The sequence below is a fragment of the Prionailurus viverrinus genome, chromosome E2, assembly GCF_022837055.1.
Source record: "Prionailurus viverrinus isolate Anna chromosome E2, UM_Priviv_1.0, whole genome shotgun sequence".
Classification (NCBI taxonomy): domain Eukaryota; kingdom Metazoa; phylum Chordata; class Mammalia; order Carnivora; family Felidae; genus Prionailurus; species Prionailurus viverrinus.
In genome coordinates, this window is record NC_062575.1 from 29,297,986 (window position 1) to 29,311,478 (window position 13,493).

Here is a 13,493-nt window from a genome sequence, read left to right on the forward strand (position 1 = left end):
TAGTGCAACGTGTCTACAGGGACTCTGGCCTCTGGGATGGTTGCTTCTGGGGGCTGGGGCACCAGGAAGGCTCAGTAGGGGAGAGCTTGCCTGTAGCTGTTAACTGGGCTCAACAGAGACTTTGGTGGGAGGGATCTTTCGGTTTTGAAAGGTGGGGTGGACCAGAGATATGTACCTTCTGACCCCAGCAGACAACTCAGCACACCATGGGCGAGTGACTGTCTGTGGAGTGGAGTTTAACTGAGCACCTACCTGCTCTGGGGCAGGTGCCGTGTTAGGTCTGGGTACTGATTTCATTTGGAATCATATAGGCCCTGTCCCTTCCCCTGTGGTCTGGCAGGGGATCCAATATTTTCCACATACATTTACAAATGTGACAAGGCCATGAAGTAAGCTCCCAGGGCTCTGAGAGCATTGGGACAAAAGGCCTGGCTTGGTGTTGGGGGGGGGGGGGCGTCAAGCAAGGACTCCCAAAGGTGACAGTAGAGCCCAAGTTTAGGGAGGTGGGGTGCAGGTGGTGGGGAGGGGTGGGGGCAACAGGAGCAGGAGAGAACGTCTCTTGCAGAGGTCCCGGGACTGCAAAGTTGCAGCATTTAAAGCATAAGAAGCAGACCCAAGGCTGGCAGGGCTCTATTCTGAGGGCCAAGGGTGCCACTGAGACCTGTTAAGCAGAGGATCAGCTATGCCTTTGTAAAAGCTCCGCAGACTATGGCGGGCAGGAGAGGCTGAGTGCTGGCGAGGAGATTCTTGGGAGCTTGACTGCGGCGGGCAGGGCACTAAATGGGTCGAGGGATATACAGCAGCAGCACTGCCCACTGGTCTGAGCCCCAGGTGCCCAGATGGTGCTCTGGGTTTGGGGGTGTGGGTCCGTCAACGACACGTGTACAAACTGTTTGTGACAATGCCCAGAGGCGTCCTTGGCGTCATCCCCCCGCCCCCCCCAACCCCGAGCCTGCTCCGTGTGCTCCGTCATCTCCTTCTCGTCAAGCAAACGGCTCCTGAAATCCGCCATCCCTCTCCCCACCACCCAGGGAGCCTTCCAGAATGAGCAGACCGAAACCGACAGCCTCAGCCGGCCATACTGCCGCCCCGCAACATGGTTACCCTTGACACGGAGGCAGCAGTGGGAACACCCGACAGTGTTTTTCTGCCCGACTCAGTGGCTTCATCCCCATGGCTTGATGGCCTATGCGTGCCAGTCCACACTGGGGCTCCCGCGGGGCTGGGACCATGCGCATCCTTACAGCCGCGGGCCCCGGGTGCTTGTGGAGAGCCCCCACCAGGGCTGGGCTGCCTCTGCCTGCCGCTAACAGCAACTCCCACCTTGAGAGAAGTCAGTCTCCGACTTCCACACGTGTCCTGCTTTTGAAACTCTGGGGTTCTTTCTCTTTTGGATTCAAGGGAAGAGCCTTGTGCTGGCAATCACCTAACCTTAGCAATTAAGCTCTGCCAGGAGAATTTATAGAACTGTTTAGAATTTATAGAACGAACATGAGGGAGGAGGTGGAGGGGAGATCTTAGAGGCCATCTGCTCCTTCTGTAGGACCCCGTAGGACAAGGGACTTGCCTGAGGTCACAGAGCCAGCAGGGAGCAGGGCTGGGCGGGGAACCAGGCTCTTCCGTGAAGGGTCCGTGTTCTTGTGCCATGAGCTGAGGCCTGGCATGCCCGTGGCTTGAGAAGGGGGTCCCAGGCAGAATGGGCTCCTGCCCCTTTGGACTCCAGAGTCCCAGTGAGGAGGACTGGCCCCGCACCAGCTGTTCTCCCTGTCGAGCTAGGTGGCTGGTGAGATAAGGCGGTGGGGTTGCACTTTCCCACCTCCCCCACCTTTCCCAGCAGAGGCGAGGCCTGATTCTCTTCCCCCCTGCCCAGCTTGAAAACTTCTAGCACTTGGAGCGCAAGGATGTGCTCTGGGCTTGCTTCCTGGCAGGCCTCAGAGAGTGACACTGGAGCAGTCTTTCCACCCACTCACCCCTGTGGCTGGCAAGGCCCAGAAGCCAGCGAGGGCAGAACACTTGCTCTGTCAGCACGTCGGCCTCATCTGCCAGGGGCTGTGGCACGGCGTCACAGTCGGTGGCTAGCTGAGGTTGGCCCTTTCCCGGTTTTCCAGGATTCACTGGTTATCTCTGTGCACACAGCTCAGTGCCTGGTCCCCAACTGTGGCTCCCAGTGACCTTCCTGGGGGGGAAGGCCTGGATGGAGGACGTGGTCCTGCCTGCTCATAAGCACACACTCTGGCTCAGACGGCCTGACTTGCCCCTTGCCCACAGCACTGTGACCTTGGGCTTAACTGTTACTTCCCCTCTCTGACCTTCCGTTTCCTCATCTGTACACAATGAGTACAGTAATGGAATCTATGTATCAGTCAGTGTCCCACCAAGAAACAGGATGCCCTCAAAGGGGCCAGAGGAGGGCCAAGGGCATTCACGTGTAGACAGCATTTCGAACAGCGGGGGCACAGGGTGGGTGTTATCAGCTTACAGAGGTACCCAGGGCTGTCCTTCTCTGTGCTTCTGGGCACAAGCAGAGTGCAAGCGAGGGCAGAAGTCTTAGAGGCGATGACCTTGGACCCACTCTAATTCAGGGATGGCAAGAACGAGATCAACGGCCCAGTGCTCAGTGCTTCACTCTCAGTCACAGGGGTCAAGTGCCCCACTGGTGGCAGCAACAGCAGCAGAGGGCAGTGGCCCTGCCCTCCTGGTGTTTGTGGAGACCAGATACAAGGCAAGGCGCGTGGGTCGGGGCTGATGGAGCAGGGAAGGAAGATCTGGAACAGTTACTGAAAGTGGGAGCGTGGTTCTTGCGGGGGAGAAGCGTGCAAGTGGAAGAAAACCCTTGGTCCGGAAAACTGCTCTGCCGCGGCCTGTGATGTGACCTTGCGCAAGCCTCTCCTCCCACTGTGCCTCTGTCTCCCCTTCTGTAAAAGGAAGGACCTGAGCGAGAACGCATGTTCCAGGGAATGGTTACATAACTTAATAGGATGACTCAAACAAGAAGAAAAGGACTGGAAAATTCTGGATGAGCCATGCATCCACAAACTTCCTTTCCATAGGGCTCGGCGAGCCTTCGATGCTGTAGTGTGCACTGTGCTTCCCCACGAGGAGATGCGGTCCACGTTCTCAAACTTACTCGACAGGAAAAGCGTGTTTTGCTGGATCACATCACGGGACTGACGTCTGAGGAGTGCCAGGCTAGAAGAGTGTCAACGATTCTTCCAGCAAGTGCTCACTGAGAAAGCTGTGCCTACACTCACGTAGGGCTGCCGCAGACCACAAGGGACGCGGAGGCAGGATGAGAGGAAGCACCAGGGAGACGCTTCCCCGAGGAAGGGCCGGAGGCGCTGGGCAAGGCAGGGGCTCCTGCTCTGGAGGAAGGCTTGCCCCACGGCGGCTGGTGCAAGGGGGTCTGAGCTCTGATGCTCTGGATCAGGGGAGAGCGGCTGGGCCTGGATGAAAAGTAAATCTGAAGCAAACCGACACGATGCAACAGGTTCCAGCGAGAACGTGCGCCATCCTACCCACCACTTGGTGCTGGTGGGACGTTGCTCGGCAGGGGCTCTTCCCCAGCTCTGACACATCTTGGCCCACACCATGGAGAACTTGTCCTCCTTGGCCTGACACTCAAGGCCTTCAACAATCGAACCCCTCTCCTTTTCTCCCAATGCTCCTGGGTAGCAGGGGTAGCTGGTGCAGCCCCTCAGGCCTGACATGGAAGCAGTGGCCCTGAAGGTGACAGGGCATCTCAGCTGTGGACAGAAGGGCCTGATCCTATGTCACATCTGGGCGGCTGAGGCCAGAGAGAAACGCCTTTGTCTTATTTGTGTCTTGGTTACAGCGGGTTAAGCTCCTATCGTGACTGAAATACACTGGTATTTTTTTTCAAAGATTTTATTTTTAAGTAATCTCTACACCCAGGTTGTGGGGCTCAAACTCACAACCCCGAGATCAAGAGTCACATGCTCCATCGACTGAGCCAGCCAGGTGCCCCTGAGATACACTGGTAGTATTTCCTTTATACAGATGAGGATACGGAGTTTAGGGTATGTGAGGAACCTGTCTGATGTCATAAAGCTGAAAATCGAGGATCCGGTTTTGACCTTGTACCCGACTGAGTCCTGAGCCTGTGTCCTCAGCCCCACGGCACACAGAGCTTCCCTTCCGGGAGATGCAGGTCCCCTCCAGGAGAGGACACGAGTCAGGGACCTCACCCTCCACCTTCCTGTTGCAGAGCAGGACTCCTGGGTCTGGCAGGGGAGGATCCGGGAGTCAGGGTACTTAACTATGCAGGCACCCGGGGCCCCGAGAGCTCCTTCCTCTCCTTGGCCAGTTGTCATCAGGGGAACCAGCTGGTCTGGGCTCCATGCAGGGAAGTGTGGCAGGAAGGAGAAAGGAAGGAAGACAGAGGGCTGGGAAAGGAGGGGAGGCGCCCACAGAGCTGGAAACGCTGGACCTAATTTGGCAGTGAGCTATTTCAGGACTGCACCCTGGGGACCTCGGAGCAGAGATACTGGGGGAGGGCAGTCTGGGTGTGCAAATGCTCCTGGTCCACGTCTCCTCCAGAAGCTGTCAGCTGCTCCTGGGCTGACTCGGGAGAGAGGAAGGAGGGAGAGCGGCCTGCCAGCACTTGTGCTGGGTGACGCGAGCTTGCTGTCTGAGCCAGGAGGGCCTGTGGGCGTCACTGGAAGTAACATGTTCGTGCTGTGTTTGCAGGAGCACATTGCAGGGCAAGAGCTCCCTGTCCACGGTTATTTGATCATCATAATTACGGAATTATCTCTTTTTTACTGATGAGAGACTGGGCCAAGGATAGGGGTTCAGGGAGTCAAGGCCAGAACCTCCAGAAGGGGCTGAAGTCAGGCGTTGGGGTGGGGAGGCCATAGCTCTCCGGATGCACAGAGCTTGGAGGAAGTTCCCCTGAGGACTCCCTGGATGCAGAGAGCGAAGGGGCCAGGGCTGTTGTTGTGCTCAGGGCCTGGGGTCCCATCTGCATTGGTTAAGCTGCAGGGGTTGGGGGGGACCTTCATCCACTCGCCCAACAGACATCCACAGGGTTTGGCAGGCTCTGAGCCAGGCAGTGTAGCAGGAGGAGTTTGTGGTCCTGCGGGCGACGTGGCAGTTGCACAAGGTTTCACGTCAGGTGGATGGTGGGCAGACCCAGAGCGAGGCCCAGTCCCTTCTTGGAACAGACCGTATCCGTCTCTGTCCCTGGATGCCCACAGTAGCCTCTCTGTTCTTCTCCCTGTTGCCATTCTTGCTGGGGCCTATCCGTTCCGCACCCAGCAGCCACAGAAAACCTTCAGTGGCTTCTTGCTGAACTAGGAACAAAGCCAAAATTCCTTCCGTGGCTGAGGAGCTCTTCTCACCTGGCTGGCCCTGACTCCTTCTTCAGCTTCATCTATTACCCCTCTGCCCCCTCAACCTCTGGGCACCAGTCACGCCGCCCTTCTTGCAGACCCTTACCCTTGGTCAGGGCTCCTCACCACCTTTGCACATGCTGTTCCACCTGCCTGCCAGGTTCCGCCTCTTCTCTCCTGCTCTCATCCGCCTCCCTCCCGCCGGTCTCTGCTGCTCTTTGTCAGACACCTCGTCCTCAGCACAGGCCAGGCCGGGCCTGCAGCCAGGATGCTCACAGCTCTCTAGAGTTACTCAAGGGGTGTCCATCTTTTCCCAGACTGAGCTCAGTGACGGCAGCACCCGTTTCTGCTCAGCACCGTGTGCCCAGGGCTCGGCACGCGGTCACGACACACGTTTCTCAAATGATGGATGAGTGGATGAGAGACAGACGGACGTGGCACCTCGGAGAGGGAGATGACACTTGATGCTGCAGAGACCAGGGAGGGGCTTACGGCGGGACTGTCGTTCATAGGGCCACAGGCCCTCACGCTGGCTCAGGGGCACCTGACGTGGTGACCCTTCCACTCATGAGGAACCCCTTCAAGTGCTCCCCAGACAAGTGTCACCTGGTACCATCTGCCTTCTCTCTGTGGCCCTGCCTCTTCTCTCTTTGTCTCTCCCTCGTTTGGCTTCTTTCTTGGGCCTCACCGGGCCCAGGGTCAGGAGCTGTGCTCCTCAGCTCCACTCCTGCAAAGCCAGCAAGAGGGCAGGGGTGAGGCGCCTGACTCTCTCCCTGGAGCTAGAACCAGAGCCAACAGGTCCCTTCGGGGAGGGGGAAGCCACCTCTTCGACCTGCAGTAGTTTGGAGGCCTCAGCACTAACTTTTTACCCCAATTTCAGAATTGGGGTCTTCACCAAACAGGCAGTAAAGTGGGGTAAGAGGAGGGTGAAAATAATAGCTGTTGATTGAGCACTGACCAGGTGCCAGGCACCTTATCTCTTAACCTGCATAATTTCTTTTAACTAGAGCAATCTTGTGGGCAGGTAGTGTTATCATCCTCACTTTATGGATGAGGAATCTAAGGTTCACCGGGCCAGGTGACCAACCTGAAGTCCAACGGGGTGAAAGGCAGGGCCAGGATTCAAGGTCATGTCTCTCTGACTCCAAAGCCCGGCTCTAACCCCTGCTGAACTCTGGTCACAGCGACTGGTTCAGGGATAGGCATATGATCCAACAGGGCCACCAAGAGAGAGGGACTCCCAGGACTTGGGGAAGTTCAGGGAAGAGCCTGCAAGGTGCATCCCATCTCGCAGGGGGGTACATCCCGGGACACTCAGCGGCCAGGTGTGGTGTGAAGAGATAGCAACTTTACTGCTGTAGACATGGTCTGGCAAAGTGAGAGAGCGATTTTGTGGAGTCTAAGGTGAAGACCACACAGAGGGACAGAGTGGAGAGATGGTAAGAAGCCAGGGATGTCATCAGAGCTGCTGAATCAAGCCTCACCTGCAGCTGTACTTCTAGACTTCTTAATCCCTGAGTCAGTTTTGTTTTTTTTCCCCCGTAAGCCAGTTTGATGGTGTGTTTTATACTTGTGACCAAGAGAGTCCTAACTTGCCCAGAGAGGGGTCTTTGGCAGTGATACCAGACCAATGTAGGTTGCCTCACAAGTAATACAAAGGAGGAGGAAATTGAGTAAAGCAGACTGTGAATGTGTGTGTGTGGTTGTCTGAGGGGCAGATGGGTTCCGGTTTATGCAGGGAAACCACTCCCAACCGCTTGTGTGTGGTACAACCTGTGTACCTCCCTCCCCACTGTTCCACCCCCCACCCCTCCCCTGGCCCAAAGCAGGGTCCCTGAGCTGGGGAGAGAGATGCCATGTTGGCCATCCCCACCTGGCCTATGACTCATAGTCTCACCCACACGGTGCTGCTACCTCAACAAACCGAAGCCCTTTCTCGGTCCCTGACACCTGCCACTGAGCTGGATTTTAGCAAACAGTCTCCTCTACGGTGTATTGGGTCACTGGGAAGGGACCGCGCATTCACAAAGCACTCAAATTTGGGGCTTGGATCAAGTGAGGTAATAGACATAGTCAGGGAGAGACCTCTGCAGTGAGAGGTGACAACGCTTATCATAAAGCTTTCCCCTGTGATCCACTATAGGACCACGTGGCCGGCACGACCCTGTGAATTCATATTCTTACAAATCCTGTGGCTGTTTTTTAGGTAGTGTGACTACATTGCATTGCATCTGAGGTGGGTCCAAGATAAACTGTTAAGCATACACATTTAAAATATACCACGGGGCGCCTGGGTGGCTCAGTTGTTTTAAGCGCCAACTTCGGCTCAGGTCACGATCTCACAGCTCGTGGGTGTGGGCCCCACATTGGGCTCTGTGCTGACAGCTCGGAGCCTGGAGCCTGCTTCAGATTCTGTGTCTCCTCTCTCTGCCCCTCCCCCAATCATGCTCTGTCTCTCCCTCTTTCTCTCTCTCTCTCAAAAATAAAATAAACATTAAAAAAATTAAAAAAAAAAAAGATATACTACAATTTTGTGACCTTGACTTGGGAATTCTTTATTTTTCAATATGCCAGGGACCTCAAAAAATGGCAACGGCCAGGCAGGCCTCTCTTAGCCATTCTCTGCATCTTCTAAGGATGGGAGGTTTCTTCGGTTGCTCCTTTGCCCCCTTAAAACAACTGTGCTGGGCCTGAAGGACGTATCCACTAGGCTCCCTCTGCAAAGCGGAGGCTCACAGGTCCCCCTGTGGGGCGGCCAGGCAGAGACGGGAAGGGTTGTAATGTAGGGGCCTCCCGGACAGTCGCGGGAAGGGCCATTAGCGGGGACCCACGTCAGTCTGGACGCTCTGGAAATTTTACTTGCATAGTTGTAACATTCTTCCACCGGCAGAGCAGCGTAATGATGGGCTTATGGGGGGAGGGGGACGTAAGCTAGCGCGAGAGAGACACAGAGACATAGAGACAAAGAACATGCAAGGGCAAGGCATCGTCGCCCGTGGCTTTCATTGACTGTTCACTGCGTTTTGTTACTGTGGGCTCTCCCATTTATGTTTCCTTTTCCTTTTTTTCTTTTAAAAATCCCACTCCCCTTTCTACAGGCAACGAACACGTGAACGTGCAAAGACAGCAGTGGCCCGGCCTTAATACCCCTCCACTTGGCATGCCTTGGAGGGGATGTCAGGGGGGCCAGATGGGGGCTGGGGCTGGCTGTGGCCTCGACAACACCAGATGAGACAGAGAAGTTGGGGTGTTGGGGAACGGTGGGGCTGAGGGGGCCTGACTGTTGTGCTCTGCCCAGGGAGCCCTGACCCAGGATCAGCCGGACTGAACTTCCTCCTCAGGACTTCTTCCTCCAGCTTTGCCCTGGCAGGAATCACCCGCCACCAGCTGTTTTCTTGTCTCTGGTGCCCCTTGGGACATCAACCTTCTGAGCCACCATGGGTGCCATAGACTGAATGTCTGTGTCCCTGCCCCTCTGCAAATTCCTGTGAAATGGTATTAGGAGGAAGGTCTCGGAGAGGAGATGAGGTCATGAGGGCAGAGCCCCCCTCACAGAAATGAGCCCACAGAGCTCCCTCATCCCTTCTGCCACGTGAGGACACAATCAGAAGCCAGGAGACGGTCTGACTGTGATCATGGCCTTCCCAACCCCCAGAATGGTGAGACACAAATTTCTGTTTTTTTTTTTTTTAATTTTTTTTTCAACGTTTATTTATTTTGGGGACAGAGAGAGACAGAGCATGAACGGGGGAGGGGCAGAGAGAGAGGGAGACACAGAATCGGAAACAGGCTCCAGGCTCTGAGCCATCAGCCCAGAGCCTGACGCGGGGCTCGAACTCCCGGACCGCGAGATCGTGACCTGGCTGAAGTCGAATGCTTAACCGACTGCGCCACCCAGGCGCCCCTAAATTTCTGTTGTTTAAGTCTGCGGTATTTTTGTTATGCCAGCCTGAGGAGACTAAGACAGTGGGGAAACAGAGGCAAAAACCAGAGAAGAAACTACGAGCCACCTCTGCCACTGCCCGGAAAGACAGTTCACCTTGGAGTCCCCATCCACCAGGGCACCCCCGCTGCCACCCCCATCACCTCAGCACACCCACCTGCACATGCTGGCCTAATTCCTGGCAGTCCACACGCGGTGCCTGGTGCTATCCCCAAACTGCCCTCCTCTCCTGCCTGTGTGTCCCACTAGAGTGGCAAAAAAGGCCACGGTTTTGCTTCCTCCAGTTCCCTGACTGCTAGGCCAATGCCGGGTAAGAAGCTGGGCTGCGCAGCCTCCTGGACGGCCCTGGGCCTGCCGACTCTTGGGCCTCCCTCTCCAGGAAACGATGGCTGTTCCTATGGTTTAGGACGCTGTTGGCTGGCTGTTCTTTTCCTTGCTGCCAAATACATGCTAACGTGCACAGTGAAGCTTGGAGTGGCTCGCTCAAGGGAAAGCACTTACCGATTACACTTAAGAGCACGACCACCTGAAATCCAATGCGTACAACACGTCCTGACTCTACTGGCAGTCTCCTGGTTCTTCAAGAACCAGCTCAGGGAGTGTGTTCACATCCGGCCTGTTGTCTCCGGGTCAAAGGCCTCAGGGCAGGAAGAATGTGGGCTTTCCCCCAGGTAAACTGTTTTCCCAGCAATGTAGTCCATCCAGAAGGCAAGTTCTTCAGAATGCCCTGGGGCAGCAGATTGAACCCAACCTCCTGTAAGAATGTCCTTCATCTCTGGGCCTGGACCACAGCGCCCGAATGTCCACAGGGAGGACCCAGAGACCCAGTGTGATCCTCTATCAACCAGCAAAAACCCTGCTGTGTTTTCAACACTAGACTTACTAAAAGAGGGAATGGCTTAGCATTTCATCAAGATTCAGAAAAAGGTTTTCGACCATCGCCCTTAGGAATCGCCAAAGCCCAGATGAGAAACCTTGTCTTCCCCTCAGCGGCACCTCTTCCTTAAACGCCAATCGTGTGTGAAGTGACTTCTTCAAGCCTGCTCCGACTTTCCTACCGTTTCCCCAGGACGGGTAAGTGACAACAGGACAGAAACTAAGCAAAAGCAGTACTTCCCCTATGCCAGTTCTCAGGCCCCTTTCACATACCTTTTTTAGCTCCCACCACCCTCTGCCCAGAAGGCCTGGCTCCCTGCTCCCCTTCACCTGTCAGGCAGAAGCAACCTTTGAAAACTATAATAGCTGTCACTTTGCTTTAAGGCACACAATCCTGATGTTAATTAACCTCTCCTGAGCACCTACTGTGTGCAAGGCCCTGCTCTAAGAGCACACACTTTCTGAGTCATTTAATCTTCAGACAACCCACTGATAGATCACTGTTATTACCTCCATCATCATTACCCACCTCAGGGCTCATCTCACTGCACTTTCATGAAAATAAAAAACGCTCTCTATGGAAGTGTCTGCCCTCCTTGCCTGTGCCCTTTGGGGGTAGGGACTGGGTTTGACCCACCGCTACATGAGTTCCTGCATGGACAAATAAATGGGGCAATGCAGGAGGCTGCTCCAGCCACCTTTGCCCTCAACATTGAGATCAAGAAGGCATGAAAATAAGTGTGTTCTGTATCTTTCACTCCCTCCTCCACGGGTGTGTCTGTTCAGGGCAGGGGCTGTGTCTGTCCGGTTCACAAGCATATCCCTAGCACCTAGCCCAGCACTTGGCCTCGGAACACCTGCTGGATGAATGGAATCACTCACGAGCTCAGCTATCCACTGGCCCCTGCTGTGCACTGAACACAATGATGGGGGGAACATGCAGATGGACGAGACTGGTGCTGCCGCCCTGGGCCAAGGTCTCAGCAGCCAGATGTGGGGCTCCTTATGGCAGGGCTTAAACAATGGGTGTCTGTCCCAAACCTGGAGCCTGAGGTGGTTTTAGACTACAGGGAAGGAGCTGACCTGGCTGCACTGAGTCACGTAGAGCTGGAATGTCAGAGCTGTAGGAAGTCTTAGAAATCAAGAAGTCTACCTTCTCATCTGAGGAACAGGATCTCCACCCAAGCTTGAGAGCCCTACCTCTTTTTATCTTTGTATCCAACCCTGCCGCCCTATGCATGGTCAGCCAGGAAGCGAGTGCTCCGTAAGCGTTTGTGAAATGACTAACTGGCCAACCGAATGAAAGAAAATGAGGCCTCCCATTGGCTGGGTAATTTGAGGCAGACTGGTCAGATGTAAAGAGAAGTGAACCGTGACTCCGGAAACTTGAAGTTCTAGTCCTGGGTCTGCCACATCATCCCCTGAGTAGGTCCCTTTCCTGTTTGGGCCAGATGGGGCCTATTTTGCCCCATCTGCAAAATGGAGCAGTAGAATTAGATGGTCTTAAATGGAGGAGTTTCCAGCTCTTTTGATCTGGGCAGGCAAAAGGTCAGAGCAGGGTGGACAGAGTTGGGCTGGGATAGCCAGGGAGCCTCGTGCGCAGCACGTGACAGGCGTTCTGGCTGCTCCCAGCAGAAGCCTCTTCCTGGCCTCAGGTTTGGGCACCGGCACATGGAGGCCTTCATCTGCGCCTCCCCCAGCCCCCATCAGATCTGACAACCACCAGTGAGCTTTCTCCAGGCCCCAGGGAGCTCAGGCAGAACACAGGCCACAGAGCATCCTTGTTTTCGTCCGTTTCAGAATTCAAGCAAACTACAAGGGTGAACCGCGCTATGTCATGGAGACAAGGCCACAATATTTTCCTGATTAAAAAAAAAAAAGATAGGGTTCTGAGCTCCACTGTGTGACTTAAATGTCAAGATTTCTTTTACCAGAGGAGATCTGATGACATTCTGGAAACCAAGTGTGAAATTTGATTCTGCCTCCCCAAAGAGCTGCCATTATCTCAGGTTGGTGGGGGGCAGTTCTAATGAAGCCCCTTGGTGGAACAGAAGAGCCCCAGGCGGCAATTCCTGCCAGCACCAGTCTTCAGTTCTGTTTAGGTCAGTGACCCTGCACAGCTCAACTAAGTACCTGTGCCTCTGTTTCTAACATGCAAAATGCAGATACAACTGTGCCCATTCCTCACTAGATTGCTATCAGGATCATTTATCAAGATTTTATCGATAATTTTAAACAAACAAACAAAAGAACAAGACTTATTTATGCGCTGAGAACTCTGCGTCAGGCCCTCTCCTTAGCATTTGGCATGCATTATCTCATTTAATTTTACAGCAGATGAATGAAGAAGGTATTAGGATTATGCCCATTTTAGAGACAGCACCACTGAGTGTTGAGGAGGCTGAATATTTTACCCAGGGCCATAGAGCTGGTGGTACGGCTGGGATATGAACATAGTATCCAACACTTCTTGTGTCAGGCACCATACACAAGACCTGTACTCTGTCCTCAGGGGGTTTATAATTTAATGAGAGAAATAAGCACATGTACAAAGGGTGAACAAATGAAAACGAGAGTACTTTCAACTGGATAAAGCCTCCTACAAGCTCAAGGCATTACTTCTTCCTCCTGCCCCACTAGTTTACAAGGTATGTTACATATGTAAGTATACACGGATATGCACATAAATGCTATGTACGTTTATATGTGCAGGTGATAAAATCTGTTAACACGGGATTGCTTCTCCATCCCCTCATCAGTCCAAGTGAACCTTCTAATCCTGTAATTGTCTTCCCCCCCCCATCCTTTCTTCCAAGGAGTCCAGGCCAGTTCTGCCCAAGTTTCTCTGCTTTTGTGATGCAGATGTAGGCCCTGGGCTGAGCACGCAGAAGCACAGGGAGGAGAGAGGCTCCTCCAAAGGTTAAGACAATTTACATGATAATGAGCTGGGGGTGAGGAAGGAGGGAGGTCGAGAGTGAGGGAAGAAAAGGGGAGCAGGGAGCAGGAGTGGAGGAGGGAGGAGGAGGGAGGGGGAGGAAGAAGAAGCCGAGAAACAGATGGAGAAAAGGGGGAGAGGAGAGGAAGAGAGGGGACCTCTTAGAGGCAGAGAGGAGGAGAAGGAACCAGAGAAAAGGCGGGGGAGCGAGAAGAAGAGGCCAAGAGAGGGAAAGCTGCGGGGAGAGAAGGGTATCTGCAGAATTTGGGGGGCCAGCAGCTCAAGAGAGAGAGTGGAGGTGGGGCAGGCATGAGGAGGACAGAAAAGGACGTCTGAGAAAAGCAGCAAGAGTTACCCTTTGGGTCCCTTTGCATACTTTTAGAGAGAC

General features: G+C 54.3%; 1 protein-coding gene across 3 annotated transcripts in view; it reads right to left on the minus strand.

Annotated features, from left to right (window-relative positions):
- GNAO1 (G protein subunit alpha o1) overlaps nucleotides 1-13,493 on the minus strand; it is a 171,795-nt gene that overhangs the window by 67,150 nt on the left and 91,152 nt on the right. The window contains exon 1 of one of the 3 annotated variants that reach the window (XM_047834628.1): nucleotides 9,796-10,356. The exons of the other annotated variants lie outside the window; for them this stretch is intronic. The gene's annotated coding sequence lies outside the window, so the exon portion shown is untranslated. Of the gene's footprint in view, nucleotides 1-9,795; nucleotides 10,357-13,493 lie in introns of those variants that run through there. 3 annotated transcript variants of the gene reach the window in all.